General features: G+C 50.2%; 3 non-coding genes and 1 pseudogene across 3 annotated transcripts; all 4 read right to left on the bottom strand.

The window, feature by feature from the left end:
* Nucleotides 1–3,919: 3,919 nt before the first annotated feature.
* Nucleotides 3,920–4,110, bottom strand: LOC141215084 (U2 spliceosomal RNA). The gene has a single exon (XR_012284230.1). It is a non-coding gene; the product is annotated as a U2 spliceosomal RNA (small nuclear RNA).
* A 1,115-nt stretch (nucleotides 4,111–5,225) lies between these two features.
* Nucleotides 5,226–5,419, bottom strand: LOC141215115 (U2 spliceosomal RNA). The gene has a single exon (XR_012284260.1). It is a non-coding gene; the product is annotated as a U2 spliceosomal RNA (small nuclear RNA).
* A 5,565-nt stretch (nucleotides 5,420–10,984) lies between these two features.
* On the bottom strand, nucleotides 10,985–11,062 carry LOC141215151 (U2 spliceosomal RNA; annotated as a pseudogene).
* A 1,115-nt stretch (nucleotides 11,063–12,177) lies between these two features.
* LOC141215141 (U2 spliceosomal RNA) lies at nucleotides 12,178–12,360 on the bottom strand. Its single transcript, XR_012284283.1, has one exon. It is a non-coding gene; the product is annotated as a U2 spliceosomal RNA (small nuclear RNA).
* Nucleotides 12,361–13,106: the final 746 nt, after the last annotated feature.

Raw genomic sequence — 13,106 nt, forward strand, 5'->3', positions numbered from 1 at the left:
CATCCTATCATCAACCCATTTTTCCCCATACAACTCCTTATAAAACAACACCACCTCCTGCATCACATCCTTCCCACTCACACACACCCCATCACCATTCACCACCTTATCCATATCTACTTTCTTCCCAAAAACTTTTTTGAAAAAAAACCTTGTGCATTTCTCATTTTTCTCCAAATGTTCAATCTTAGAACGGTAAATAATTTCTTTCCCTTTACCCTCAATATATTTCTTAATCTCTTCTTTCACTTGACACATCAAAACATCCACATCCACTCCAATCATCCTTAACATCCTCAGCCACTCCAGTCTAGAGCTTAAATCATTAAATTTTGCTCTATTCATTGCTGCTTTCCTCCTGCCCCTTTTTCTAAAGAAAAAAACAATCTCACTCTTCATCCAGTCCCACCACTCAAGCACATTCCTGAAATCACTTTTTTTATCCCTCCACCTAACATACATTCGCCTAAAATCACGCATGATCCTATTATCTTCCAGCAAACGCACATTAAGTTTCCACACGCCACCACCATATACAAAGGAAATCTTACCTTCTAGACGTGCCCTCAAACACACATGGTCAGAGAAGGGAACATCTTCCTGCTGGAAATTCCTACAAATAACATTTTGTGAAGAAAAGAAGATACGGTCTATTCTAGACTCTATGCCTCCCCTGTCGGCCTTATAGGTCGCAGGAGGTGGATTACCTAAAAAAACTTCCGCAGCATCCTGTAAGGAAAAATCCGCCACAAGACTCTTGAGTCTTTTACCTGTAACATCCATCTTATCCCCCTCCGTCACACAATTGAAATCTCCAACAAAAATTATTGGCATTTTGCCAGATAAAAAAAAACATAATTTCTCAAAAATTTCCAGCCTCTCCCCTTTATCTATTGGTGCATACATATTTACCACCCTAACCCTCCACCCCCTACAATTTAACTCACATATTACACACCTCCCCGCCTCCACCACCATGTAACTTTCTATCTTAACACTATAACCCTTCACCAAAACACCTACCCCACAATTTTTATTACATACAGAACCAGACCACACACTTTGACCTAAAGGCCATGCATTTTCACTTAAGGGATCGGAGATCCCACACTCCTGGACACAGTATACGTCCGCATCCAAGTTGCTCAAGTAGTCCAAAATTGCCACTCTTCTCGACTCAGATTTAATCAGCCGAACATTTAGCGACAAGATGCTGAGAGCAACTTGGGCACCCATCTATTAATTTGATGTGGCAGGTCACGACAACATGCCCACCTGTACATCATCCTAACCCTTCTGGGGGTAGGACGCTGGACGTGCAGATATCGTAGTTTGTGCCTTCCCCCAAAAAAGATACATCTTGGGGATCGGATGCAGTAGGGTACACCCGGGCTGGACTCACACTGCAGTCACTTAAAGGGGAAAAGGATGGCTCAGTTTTCTTCTTTTTCTTCACTGAAGCGCCTCCATCTTCATCTGAACTATAATCCCGCCGCTGGGGGTCAAAGTCCCCCTGACCTCCCTCCTCCTCAAGGTCAGAAACGACATCGCTCCAGGCCACATGCGGTGTTCTGGTCAGATCAGACTCCTCTTCCCCCTGCAATGTAACCATCATGTCTGGAATTTCAGCCTCCAGATCCTCCACCGGGGCCACTTCCATGCCTATACGATCATCAGTTATCGTCTCAGACTCACTGACATCTGAAGCCACAGACGCGGCCCTCTGCACCAGTGGCTCAGGTGCCAGCTCCATATTTCCTCTTACATTCACACGAACCAGTTCTGGAAAAGCAACCCGAGCCTCCTCCTCATCCAGGAAAGCCAGAGTAGATATCGGAGCAGTCGGAGTTGGAGCAGTCGGAGTTGTAGCTGTGGGTGCAGGAGATTCATTTCTTCTCCTTCCCCTTCCCGCTGCCCCCGCATATGAACCAGGATGGAATATACAGTCTCTGAAGGCATGCCCCTTCTCTCCGCAGAGGTTACAGACTATTTCATTTTTGCAATTATTGGAAGAATGACCCACCTCATTGCACTTCCTGCAAATAATCTGTCTGATGTCGCATGCTTCCTGAGTATGGCCATACCTCCTACAATGACGACAAAACCTGGGCGCATTGGGGAAGAACAGGTAACCCCGCTCACTCCCAATGGAAAAATTTGATGGAGGATAATGTATACCCCCTGGTTCATCAGGACTTTCCCGGAACTTGACCATGAAACGATATTTACCGGTCCATAGTTCCTCCTCATTCATGACTTTTACTGCCACCTTGGTAATATAGCAGTGCCTATTTAGAAAGGCATAAATCAAAGCCAAGTCCACATGTGGGTTGTACATGAAAACAGTCAGAGGTACCTCTTTGGAGCAATACAAGATGACAAAAGTCAGCCCATCCAAATATTGATTGTCCAGATTCTTTTTCAAACAATCATAGAAATTGTTGCAAACAGCCATAGAAGTAAATACAAGATTATACTTGCTTTTGAATTGCTGGAGGCACAAGATTTCTTCCTTCTTCACTTCAAGGAGTCCAAACAAAATCTCCTTCACCACGAAGCTGAGGGTAAAGATTCCTTCTTTGCCTTCTTCCACATCAATCTGGATTCCAAACTTCACTCGAGCCTCACCGGGCCCAGCGTATCGAATGCGTCCCATTATCGCTAGTCGTGTCTACTGGCCAACTCCTTATAGCAGCAAGTGGCTTAAGCCATAAAATGGCGATGCCACAGGGCCAAGAGTTAACGCACAGACAGCCAAATGACTAGACCCATTACAGATCTGAGCCAAAAGGCCGAGAAGCGATAACCAGAATTGGTTTCAAACTACGGAGCCACCCAAGGATCCTGAAAAGTCCATTTGTGGAGATGAGCTCCTGGACTCCCGTTAAGAAGACATGTTGTCAACCTCTAGATCCCTTACATGCCTGCACTTTTCGGCTTGCTGCTGCTGCAATCCACGCGTTTTAGATCTGCATAACTCCACCTCTTTAAACACAGCACCTTCACCCCCTGCTGTTCCCACCCGCCTCAACACCGTTGGAAGGGAGGAGAACCAATTAAGGCGGGGGGTGGGGTGGAACGAGCAGCTGTCTACCCTTAGCAGGAGGGCTCCTGATTACATACCTCTCCTGCTGCTGCTGCTGCTGGCTGTCCAGCAGCAGACTGAAGGTGGCTGCTGCTGTGCACAGGTATATAAAGGCTCAGAGCCTATTATGACACGCGCAGCCAGCGTTCCATTGCCACATTCCATCTACTGCAGGCAGGATACCTGGCTGGCTGAATGTCGCTGAGAAGCTCACAGAGACCGCCATAAGCAACAGTTTAACAGAATGCCACAGACTAATCAACCAAACTTTTTGGGTTGGGTTCTCTTTTATAGTCTGCAGGCATTAAATGAAAGAAGTCAGTGTTCCAGCAGAAGGAGACAACGTTTCAGAAAAGGCATTGTAGCAAACCAAAAAAGAAATTTTAAGCGCAGCAGAGTAACCAGCGCACATACCTGTTAGCTCAGGTGAGTTTAAAAGGCTGCTGTTGATAACAAGGGCATTTGCTAAATAGATGGTGTGTGTGCAACAATATACTGAAAGGTCAATTATATTGTGCAGCTTATCTCACCACCTGTAGTTATTTAGGTGAAAGCTCCAAAATGCTTGCCTAATATGTCTGTTTATCAAAAAGGAAGTAAAAAGGGAGAGCTAGAAAGATAGCATTGCATCACATTACATGGCAATGCAATGCACAGTTGCTGAAGTTGAAAAAAAATGAGCTTGTAATCTGGCTTCTGCAACTTTGAACATGAAAAATCCAATGAGGAGAAGAAAAGCAAAGCCAAAGAGTCCATCCCAAAATCCGACAAACAAGCAAAATGAACAAAAAACATTGAATTCAATTCTTTCTGATTTTAGAAACTGCATTAAAGAAGGGGTGCACCGGTCCTGGAGATACTGCAATACCAGGTCAATGCGTGGAGTGGACAGAGCAAGCTCTTTTTCCATCTCCCTGTTCTAAAAATCCATTTAATATATGGTCCCCAGATAGGGGATGTATCAGATATTAAACTGATAAGAACAGATACTACACTTGATCTTAGCCAAAAGGCCGAGAAGCGATAACCAGAATTGGTTTCAAACTACGGAGCCACCCAAGGATCCTGAAAAGTCCATTTGTGGAGATGAGCTCCTGGACTCCCGTTAAGAAGACATGTTGTCAACCTCTAGATCCCTTACATGCCTGCACTTTTCGGCTTGCTGCTGCTGCAATCCACGCGTTTTAGATCTGCATAACTCCACCTCTTTAAACACAGCACCTTCACCCCCTGCTGTTCCCACCCGCCTCAACACCGTTGGAAGGGAGGAGAACCAATTAAGGCGGGGGGTGGGGTGGAACGAGCAGCTGTCTACCCTTAGCAGGAGGGCTCCTGATTACATACCTCTCCTGCTGCTGCTGCTGCTGGCTGTCCAGCAGCAGACTGAAGGTGGCTGCTGCTGTGCACAAGTATATAAAGGCTCAGAGCCTATTATGACACGCGCAGCCAGCGTTCCATTGCCACATTCCATCTACTGCAGGCAGGATACCTGGCTGGCTGAATGTCGCTGAGAAGCTCACAGAGACCGCCATAAGCAACAGTTTAACAGAATGCCACAGACTAATCAACCAAACTTTTTGGGTTGGGTTCTCTTTTATAGTCTGCAGGCATTAAATGAAAGAAGTCAGTGTTCCAGCAGAAGGAGACAACGTTTCAGAAAAGGCATTGTAGCAAACCAAAAAAGAAATTTTAAGTGCAGCAGAGTAACCAGCGCACATACCTGTTAGCTCAGGTGAGTTTAAAAGGCTGCTGTTGATAACAAGGGCATTTGCTAAATAGATGGTGTGTGTGCAACAATATACTGAAAGGTCAATTATATTGTGCAGCTTATCTCACCACCTGTAGTTATTTAGGTGAAAGCTCCAAAATGCTTGCCTAATATGTCTGTTTATCCAAAAGGAAGTAAAAAGGGAGAGCTAGAAAGATAGCATTGCATCACATTACATGGCAATGCAATGCACAGTTGCTGAAGTTGAACCAAAATGAGCTTGTAATCTGGCTTCTGCAACTTTGAACATGAAAAATCCAATGAGGAGAAGAAAAGCAAAGCCAAAGAGTCCATCCCAAAATCCGACAAACAAGCAAAATGAACAAAAAACATTGAATTCAATTCTTTCTGATTTTAGAAACTGCATTAAAGAAGGGGTGCACCGGTCCTAGAGATACTGCAATACCAGGTCAATGCGTGGAGTGGACAGAGCAAGCTCTTTTTCCATCTCCCTGTTCTAAAAATCCATTTAATATATGGTCCCCAGATAGGGGACGTATCAGATATTAAACTGATAAGAACAGATTTTTTTGATTGAATATATCTTTTATTAGCACAAAAAATAAGTTAACAGACAGTGTACAGTGCCGCAGCCCAGTACACACAGAATTCTACATCATATTTACATAGCATGAGGATACGACGCACTAACTAGACACATCACACCCCTATGCTACACAAAACACTCAATCTGAAAGAAAAAGCATGTCAATCAATACAGTACGACGAACCGTGATAAGGGATGGGGATTGGGAAAAAGGGGATGGGGAGGGGAAAATCACAGGCCCGAAGCTTTATTGAAAGACAAGACACATAAGGGGAGAGGGGGAGGAGGGGTTTAGTCCTCGTCCTCGTCCTCCGGACCGTCCATGATGGAATAGTCTCTGAGCAGGCTGTGGATCAGCCTGCGGCAGTCCTGGATGGACATCCTCTCCCTCCTCAAGATGAGCCGGTTCCTGGCGACCCAAACGGCATCCTTGAAGCAGTTCATAAGGCGCCAAGCCTCCTGGATGGCTCCGACGGTATGAACCCCAGAGAAGAGTCCGTAAAGCACAGAATGGTGCGATAGGCTCGCCCTGGGGACAGAGTTCCTCAGGTCGTCCTCAAGTGCAGTCAATAGGCGCTGTGCAAATCCGCAGTCCCAAAAAGTGTGCAAAGATGTTTCCTCCACGAAGGGGCACCTTGGGCAGTACCGGGTCTTGCACAGGTTCCGGGCATGCATGAATGACCGGACGGGCAGTCCGCCCTGAATCGCCATCCACGACAAGTCCTTGTGCCCGTTGGTCAGCCTGTCAGACGACACATTTGTCCACACAGTCTCCAGCGTGTCCTGGTGAAGTCCTGTGATGTTCTCCACGTCATCCTTGGCTCTGATTAGCTTGTGGATAGTTTTGGGCTTCCACAAGTCGGGCTTGAGTCCCTCCAGTTGATGCTCCCCCACAAATCGAACGACGTCTCCGTAGAACCATGGCGTCGTCCAGTTGTAGGGGAAGGAGCTGTCCCACTTGTCCCAGCCGAGTCGCCTCCAAAGAGGAAGCAGGAAGAAGCGAGACATGGACCTGCCCGCGGAGCCATTCTTGACTTGCAAAGTCCGGCGGACACAATCGCACACAAAAGAGGATCGCAGGAGGGTGGGGATATCTGGAACGCCCTTCCCACCCTTGCGAGGCTCCTTGTACATGACGGCCCGCCTGACTCTGTCCATCTTGGATCCCCAGACAAAGTGAAACACTGTCCTGGTAATGGCCCTGCACACAGTGACGTGTGGGGGCCAGGCCTGCGCCGTGTACTGCAAGACGGGCAGGACCTCATTACGCAGGACGAGTGCCTTACCCTCACAAGTGAGGTGTCTGAGGCTCCAGAGTCCGATCCGTTGCTTCACCTTGGCCAAGCGTTCTTGCCAGGACTTGAGGGCCGCTCCTTCCTTCCCGAACCAGACTCCCAGCACCTTGAGGAAATCCGGTTGAATGTTGAAGGGGAAGGGGGCGGAGGAGGCCGGCTGCCAATCCCCGAAGAGCATGGCTTCCGACTTCCTGCAGTTGACTTTGGCCCCTGAAGCCCGGCCGAACCTCTCACACGTCTGGACGAGGGCGTCGACTGAACCACGATCAGCGCAGAAGACGGTGACGTCGTCCATGTAGAGCGAGCACTTGACCTCGTGTCGTCCCGGACCCGGTGCGGTGATCCCTCTGATCTCTCCATTCTGCCGGATAGCCTCTGCGAAGAGTTCTATAACACAAACAAAAAGAAGAGGTGATAGAGGGCAGCCTTGTCTGACCCCAGAGAGGACAGGGAAGGGGTCAGTCTTCCAGCCGTTCACCAACACCGAGCTGTGGATATCAAAATACATCAGACGGACATACGAACAAAACATGTTACCCAAACCTAACCGGTGCAGAGCTCGGCCCATGAACTCGTGGGAAACCCGGTCGAAGGCCTTCTCCTGATCCAAGGAGACCAGGGCCGCGTGTGCGCGGCGGACCTTGATGTACTCGACCGTGTCCCGCACGAGAGCGAGGCTGTCTGCGATGCGACGTCCAGGGATGCCGCAGGTCTGGTCCGGGTGGATGATCCGTCCGATGACCGTCTTAAGTCGTGTCGCCATCGTCTTGGCCAGGATCTTGTAGTCCACGTTGAGCAGAGTGATGGGACGCCAATTCCTCAGGTCGCACCTCTCTCCCTTCCGCTTGTACAGGATCGTGACCATTCCTTCCCTCAAAGATGGAGGCATTCTACCCTCCACCACCATCTCCTCGTACAGGTCCAACAGGTCCGGACAGATGAGGTCTCCCAGCGCTACATAGAGCTCCGCTGGAAGACCATCACTGCCCGGGGTCCTGCCGGTCCTAAAGGATTTAGCGGCAGAGAGCAATTCGCCCACCATCAGAGGTTTGTCCAAGGCTGCCGTGCCTGCAGGATCAAGATGGTTAGTGATACCTGACAGGAACTTATCAGCAGCGTCGGGGTCGGTAGTCTTGTGGGAGTAGAGTTCGCTGTAGAAGTCGCTGACGACCCTCATCACGTCCTCCTTCCCACGTCGCATGTTTCCGCTCTCGTCTCGCAGCTCGTTCAGGGGCGTGTGACCGGCATGAAGTTTCCTGAAAAAGAATGAGTTACATTTCTCACCCTTCTCCAGATTCTCCACTTTGGAACGGAAGATGATTCGCTTGGACTCCTCCTCAAAGTGCCTTTTCAGGCTCTTCTTGGTCTCCTCCAGCTCCTCCCTCACGTCCCAGCCGCAGTGAAGAAGGTCCTGCAGCGACCGCAGCTCGCGCTGCAGCCCTCTGAAGTCCCTCCTCTTCTCACACTCCTGTTGTCGACCCTTGGCCTGAAAGAAACAGCGAAACTCAAGTTTAACATATTCCCACCAATCAGAGACTGTTTGGAAGCTACCCTTGTAGGACTGCCACATTGCGTAGGCTGCTCTCAGCTCCTCCACGACTTCATCCTGAGCCAGCAGAGCACAATTCAGCTTCCAGGAGCCGGGGCCGGACGGAAAACCGTCGCCGAGGACACCTTGTAAGTGAATGGCTCTGTGGTCGGAGAAGAAGCAGGAGACCATCGAGTGCCTACTCTGCCTGACTGCCCGAGAGGTGAACACAAAGTCAATCCTGGAGCGGAGTGAGCCATCGGGTCGGCTCCACGAATAGTTCGTGGAGCCTCTCCCCATGGAGCCCACCACGTCCTGAAGAGAGGCCTCGGTTACCATCTCGATGAGCAGCTTGGACGTGATGTCCAACTTGGCAGATGTGCCAGAACTACGACCGTCCTCCTCGATGGGGCAGTTGAAATCCCCGGCCATCACTAAGGTCCTGGTGGTGGCAAGCTGAAGCCGCAGGGTCTGGAAAAGCTCCAAACGCTCATTCTTCAGTGGGGACGCATACACGTTGATGAACCTGACAGGTTCTCCCGCCCAGTTGCCATCTACAACAAGAGCCCTGCCGCAGATGAGCTCCTGGACGGACTCAAGCGTGAATGCGCCCCCCCTGATCAGAATTGCGACCCCCGCAGACTTGCAGTCACCCCCACCGGACCAGTAGGATGGACCGTGGGACCACTCCCTGGCCAGATGTTTGAAGGACCTAGAGGAGGGAAGGGAACATTCCTGCAACATATAAACATCACACAACTGGGAAGTAAGGAAGGCATAAATAGTCTGACGTCTGAACTTGTCCTTGATGCTCCTGACATTAATGGAAAATAAGTTAATATTAGCCATCATGTAGGGAAAAAAGAAAAAGTTAGCGCAGGCAATACACCTTAGTTACCACTCCGGTCGGGTGGTCCCTCGTCGGTGTTGACTGCTGGTGACGGGATCACCAGCAGGCCCTCTTCCTCCATCTGGTCAAGCAGCGCGGCCTCAATCTCGGCGACCACCAGTTCCTCCTCTTCTGGCTCGGCCACCAGGGTCTCAACCATGTGCTCCATCTCTTCTGGCTCAGGGAGGGTATCCTCCTTTTCGCCTACGAAATCCAGAATCTTCTTTTTGGAGGATTCAGTAGCAGGGCTGTCCTCCACCTTCCTCTTTCCCCGGGTTGGAACTGGGGAGACAAGAAGGGGAAAATCCTCCTCGGAATAGATAGCGGCGGGTGGAGGAAAGGTTAATTCCACCGCTACCATGGTCTGGGGAGGGAGAGTGGCTGCCGGGGCAGGGGAAAGGACACCTGCTGAGGAGTAGGGGAAGGAGGAAGAGGAAGTGGAATCCTCAGCAGGGGTGGCCGGGGTGGGGGGGGGATTGGACGGGGGTGGCAGGGGGAGGGATCGAGAGAGGGGTGACAGAACTCTTACCCTCCTTTGACTTTTTCTTCTGCTTCGGAGCTGCTGGGACCGTCGCTGGGGCTTTGGCCACCGACTCCTTGACCGCTTTGGCCTTGGTCGTCTCGGCCTTGGCCGCTGGGGCCTTGGTCGTCGCGTCCTTGACCTTCACAGGCCTGGTCGTCGGGGCCTTGTCCTCCGTAGCTGGGGTCGTCGCAACCACCGATGCCCAGGATCTCTCACGCCTGGGGCAATCCTTGTACAGATGAGCCGCCAGCCCACACAGGTTGCAGGACGTCTTCTTCGGGCAGTCCTTCGAGCTGTGTCCCGTCACTCGACAAATCCTGCAGGCATCCTCCTTGCAGTCCTTCATCTCGTGGCCGTTCTTGCCGCATCTCCTGCAGTTCCGCGGCATGTCCGGGTAATAGATGAGGCCGTAGGAGTTGCCCAGGGAGAATGTCGGGGGCAGGTGCCGAAGTCCGTCTGAGTACGCCAGGTCCCTGTGAAGTCTAACGGTCACCGACCACTTACCTGTCCAGAAGCCGAGTCCATTCAGGATGTGAGAGGGTTCCTTCACAACCAAACAGAAGCGTCTCAGGAAGGTACAGATGTCTTGGCCTGGGGTGTGCGGGTTGCGCATGGAGACCGTGATCCTCCTTTCATCCCTCTGGATAGGGCAGCTACCTGTAAAGGCAGAGAAAGAATTATCCGGTCCTTTTGCGCTTACCATTTCCCTGAACCTCCTGCAGGTGTTCACAGTGGCGAAGGTGACGAAGAAGATCCCCGTCAAGAAGGTCTGGATGCTGAGGGTGTCCGACCTGGAGAAGCCTCGATCCAGCAGCATCTTCTGGCAGAACACGTCCGAGGACATGTCCGGCACCCTCCCATCCACTTCCTTCAGCTTCAGGGCCACCGTCTGCCGCATCCATGGCTCCAGGGCTGGAGCTTCGTGGCGGGGCTTCTGGGGTCCCTTCTGCTGGCCAGTCGTGGAGGCAGAGTCCTTGGGGTCAGAATCGGCTCCTGGCTGGGCCCTCCTGGCTGTCCCCAGCTCCAGGCTCTTCTTTTCGGCCTTCCTCGCAGCGCTTGCCATGGCTTTCCTCCTGCAGTTACTTCTTGGAGCTGGATCTGGAACTCTTCCCGGAATGGGTGGAGCTATGCAGATTCTTCTCCCGTCGTGTTCTGGACAAATTCCCCGAAAGGTCTTTGTCTCGATGATTTTCTTCCTCGAAGATTCCACAGGACAGCCCGATTCTTCTCCGAGTCTTCGTCTTCTTCTGGATTCTTTAGAGCTTCTTCCTCCCACCGATATCCGCCTTCGTTCTCTGATGTCAGCTGGGCTCCGAAGCTCTTCTCCTTCCGAGTTCGATCGCTCTCGTCAAGTGTAGATCGTAGCTCTTGTGTTCTTAAAAGAACAGATACTACACTTGATCTTAGCCAAAAGGCCGAGAAGCGATAACCAGAATTGGTTTCAAACTACGGAGCCACCCAAGGATCCTGAAAAGTCCATTTGTGGAGATGAGCTCCTGGACTCCCGTTAAGAAGACATGTTGTCAACCTCTAGATCCCTTACATGCCTGCACTTTTCGGCTTGCTGCTGCTGCAATCCACGCGTTTTAGATCTGCATAACTCCACCTCTTTAAACACAGCACCTTCACCCCCTGCTGTTCCCACCCGCCTCAACACCGTTGGAAGGGAGGAGAACCAATTAAGGCGGGGGGTGGGGTGGAACGAGCAGCTGTCTACCCTTAGCAGGAGGGCTCCTGATTACATACCTCTCCTGCTGCTGCTGCTGCTGGCTGTCCAGCAGCAGACTGAAGGTGGCTGCTGCTGTGCACAGGTATATAAAGGCTCAGAGCCTATTATGACACGCGCAGCCAGCGTTCCATTGCCACATTCCATCTACTGCAGGCAGGATACCTGGCTGGCTGAATGTCGCTGAGAAGCTCACAGAGACCGCCATAAGCAACAGTTTAACAGAATGCCACAGACTAATCAACCAAACTTTTTGGGTTGGGTTCTCTTTTATAGTCTGCAGGCATTAAATGAAAGAAGTCAGTGTTCCAGCAGAAGGAGACAACGTTTCAGAAAAGGCATTGTAGCAAACCAAAAAAGAAATTTTAAGCGCAGCAGAGTAACCAGCGCACATACCTGTTAGCTCAGGTGAGTTTAAAATGCTGCTGTTGATAACAAGGGCATTTGCTAAATAGATGGTGTGTGTGCAACAATATACTGAAAGGTCAATTATATTGTGCAGCTTATCTCACCACCTGTAGTTATTTAGGTGAAAGCTCCAAAATGCTTGCCTAATATGTCTGTTTATCCAAAAGGAAGTAAAAAGGGAGAGCTAGAAAGATAGCATTGCATCACATTACATGGCAATGCAATGCACAGTTGCTGAAGTTGAACCAAAATGAGCTTGTAATCTGGCTTCTGCAACTTTGAACATGAAAAATCCAATGAGGAGAAGAAAAGCAAAGCCAAAGAGTCCATCCCAAAATCCGACAAACAAGCAAAATGAACAAAAAACATTGAATTCAATTCTTTCTGATTTTAGAAACTGCATTAAAGAAGGGGTGCACCGGTCCTGGAGATACTGCAATACCAGGTCAATGCGTGGAGTGGACAGAGCAAGCTCTTTTTCCATCTCCCTGTTCTAAAAATCCATTTAATATATGGTCCCCAGATAGGGGACGTATCAGATATTAAACTGATAAGAACAGATTTTTTTTTTTTTTTTTTCGAAAGCCCGAATTCGTGTACAAAACCCGAGTGCGCTTAAAAAAGTGACAAGTCCCACAAAAAAAGTGCACTAGGATGCTGGTCTTCTTGAAACCCTCTCCAAAAGGAGAAGAGTTCCCCAAACCATTCCCCGTCCCTCCGAGCCAGAAGGCCACAGCGAGGAACAGGGACAAATAGCCACCTCCAGCCGGAGCCAGAGGCGACCCAATCTTACCCCCAGCACCTGCCCGAGTTCTCACCCGAGCAAGGCACTGGGAGCCAAAGACTGTGCTCCCCTCCCGGAGGAGGGGAGACAACAACGCTCTCCTCCAGAAAGAGGAGAGCCAGGGGGGTTCAGGGGGGAGCGGAACCTGATGGCCACACACTCCCCCCCTAGACCTGCCAAGAGAGGAACCCGTAAGGGAACCGCATCCCGACAAAATCCTAGTAAGGACGTGGACACACGTGAAAAAGTGGACACACAGTGACAAAAAAATTAAATAAATAGTGAAGGTTTCACAGTATAATACTGCCCGGACCTTCGACCGGGAATTGAAAAATTCCCCATCCTAAGGCCAGAAGGCCCGGAATAAGGGTGTGTGTGAAGAAAGAAATATTGAAGTGCTAGTGCAAATGTGCCATAAACTCAAGTGGGGTTCCCAATCCCAGTGAGTTGAGGCACCCCAGGGTCACCACTCCTGGGGCACTTCACACTTCGGGCTTTCGATCTTCCCCGGCCCAATGGCGTCGATCCTGGGGGGCTATGCTTTCCACCAGAT

This window comes from Phyllobates terribilis, unplaced genomic scaffold (assembly GCF_046119375.1).
Source record: "Phyllobates terribilis strain yellow unplaced genomic scaffold, ASM4611937v1 Scaffold_230__1_contigs__length_3167835, whole genome shotgun sequence".
NCBI classification, from domain to species: Eukaryota; Metazoa; Chordata; class Amphibia; order Anura; family Dendrobatidae; genus Phyllobates; species Phyllobates terribilis.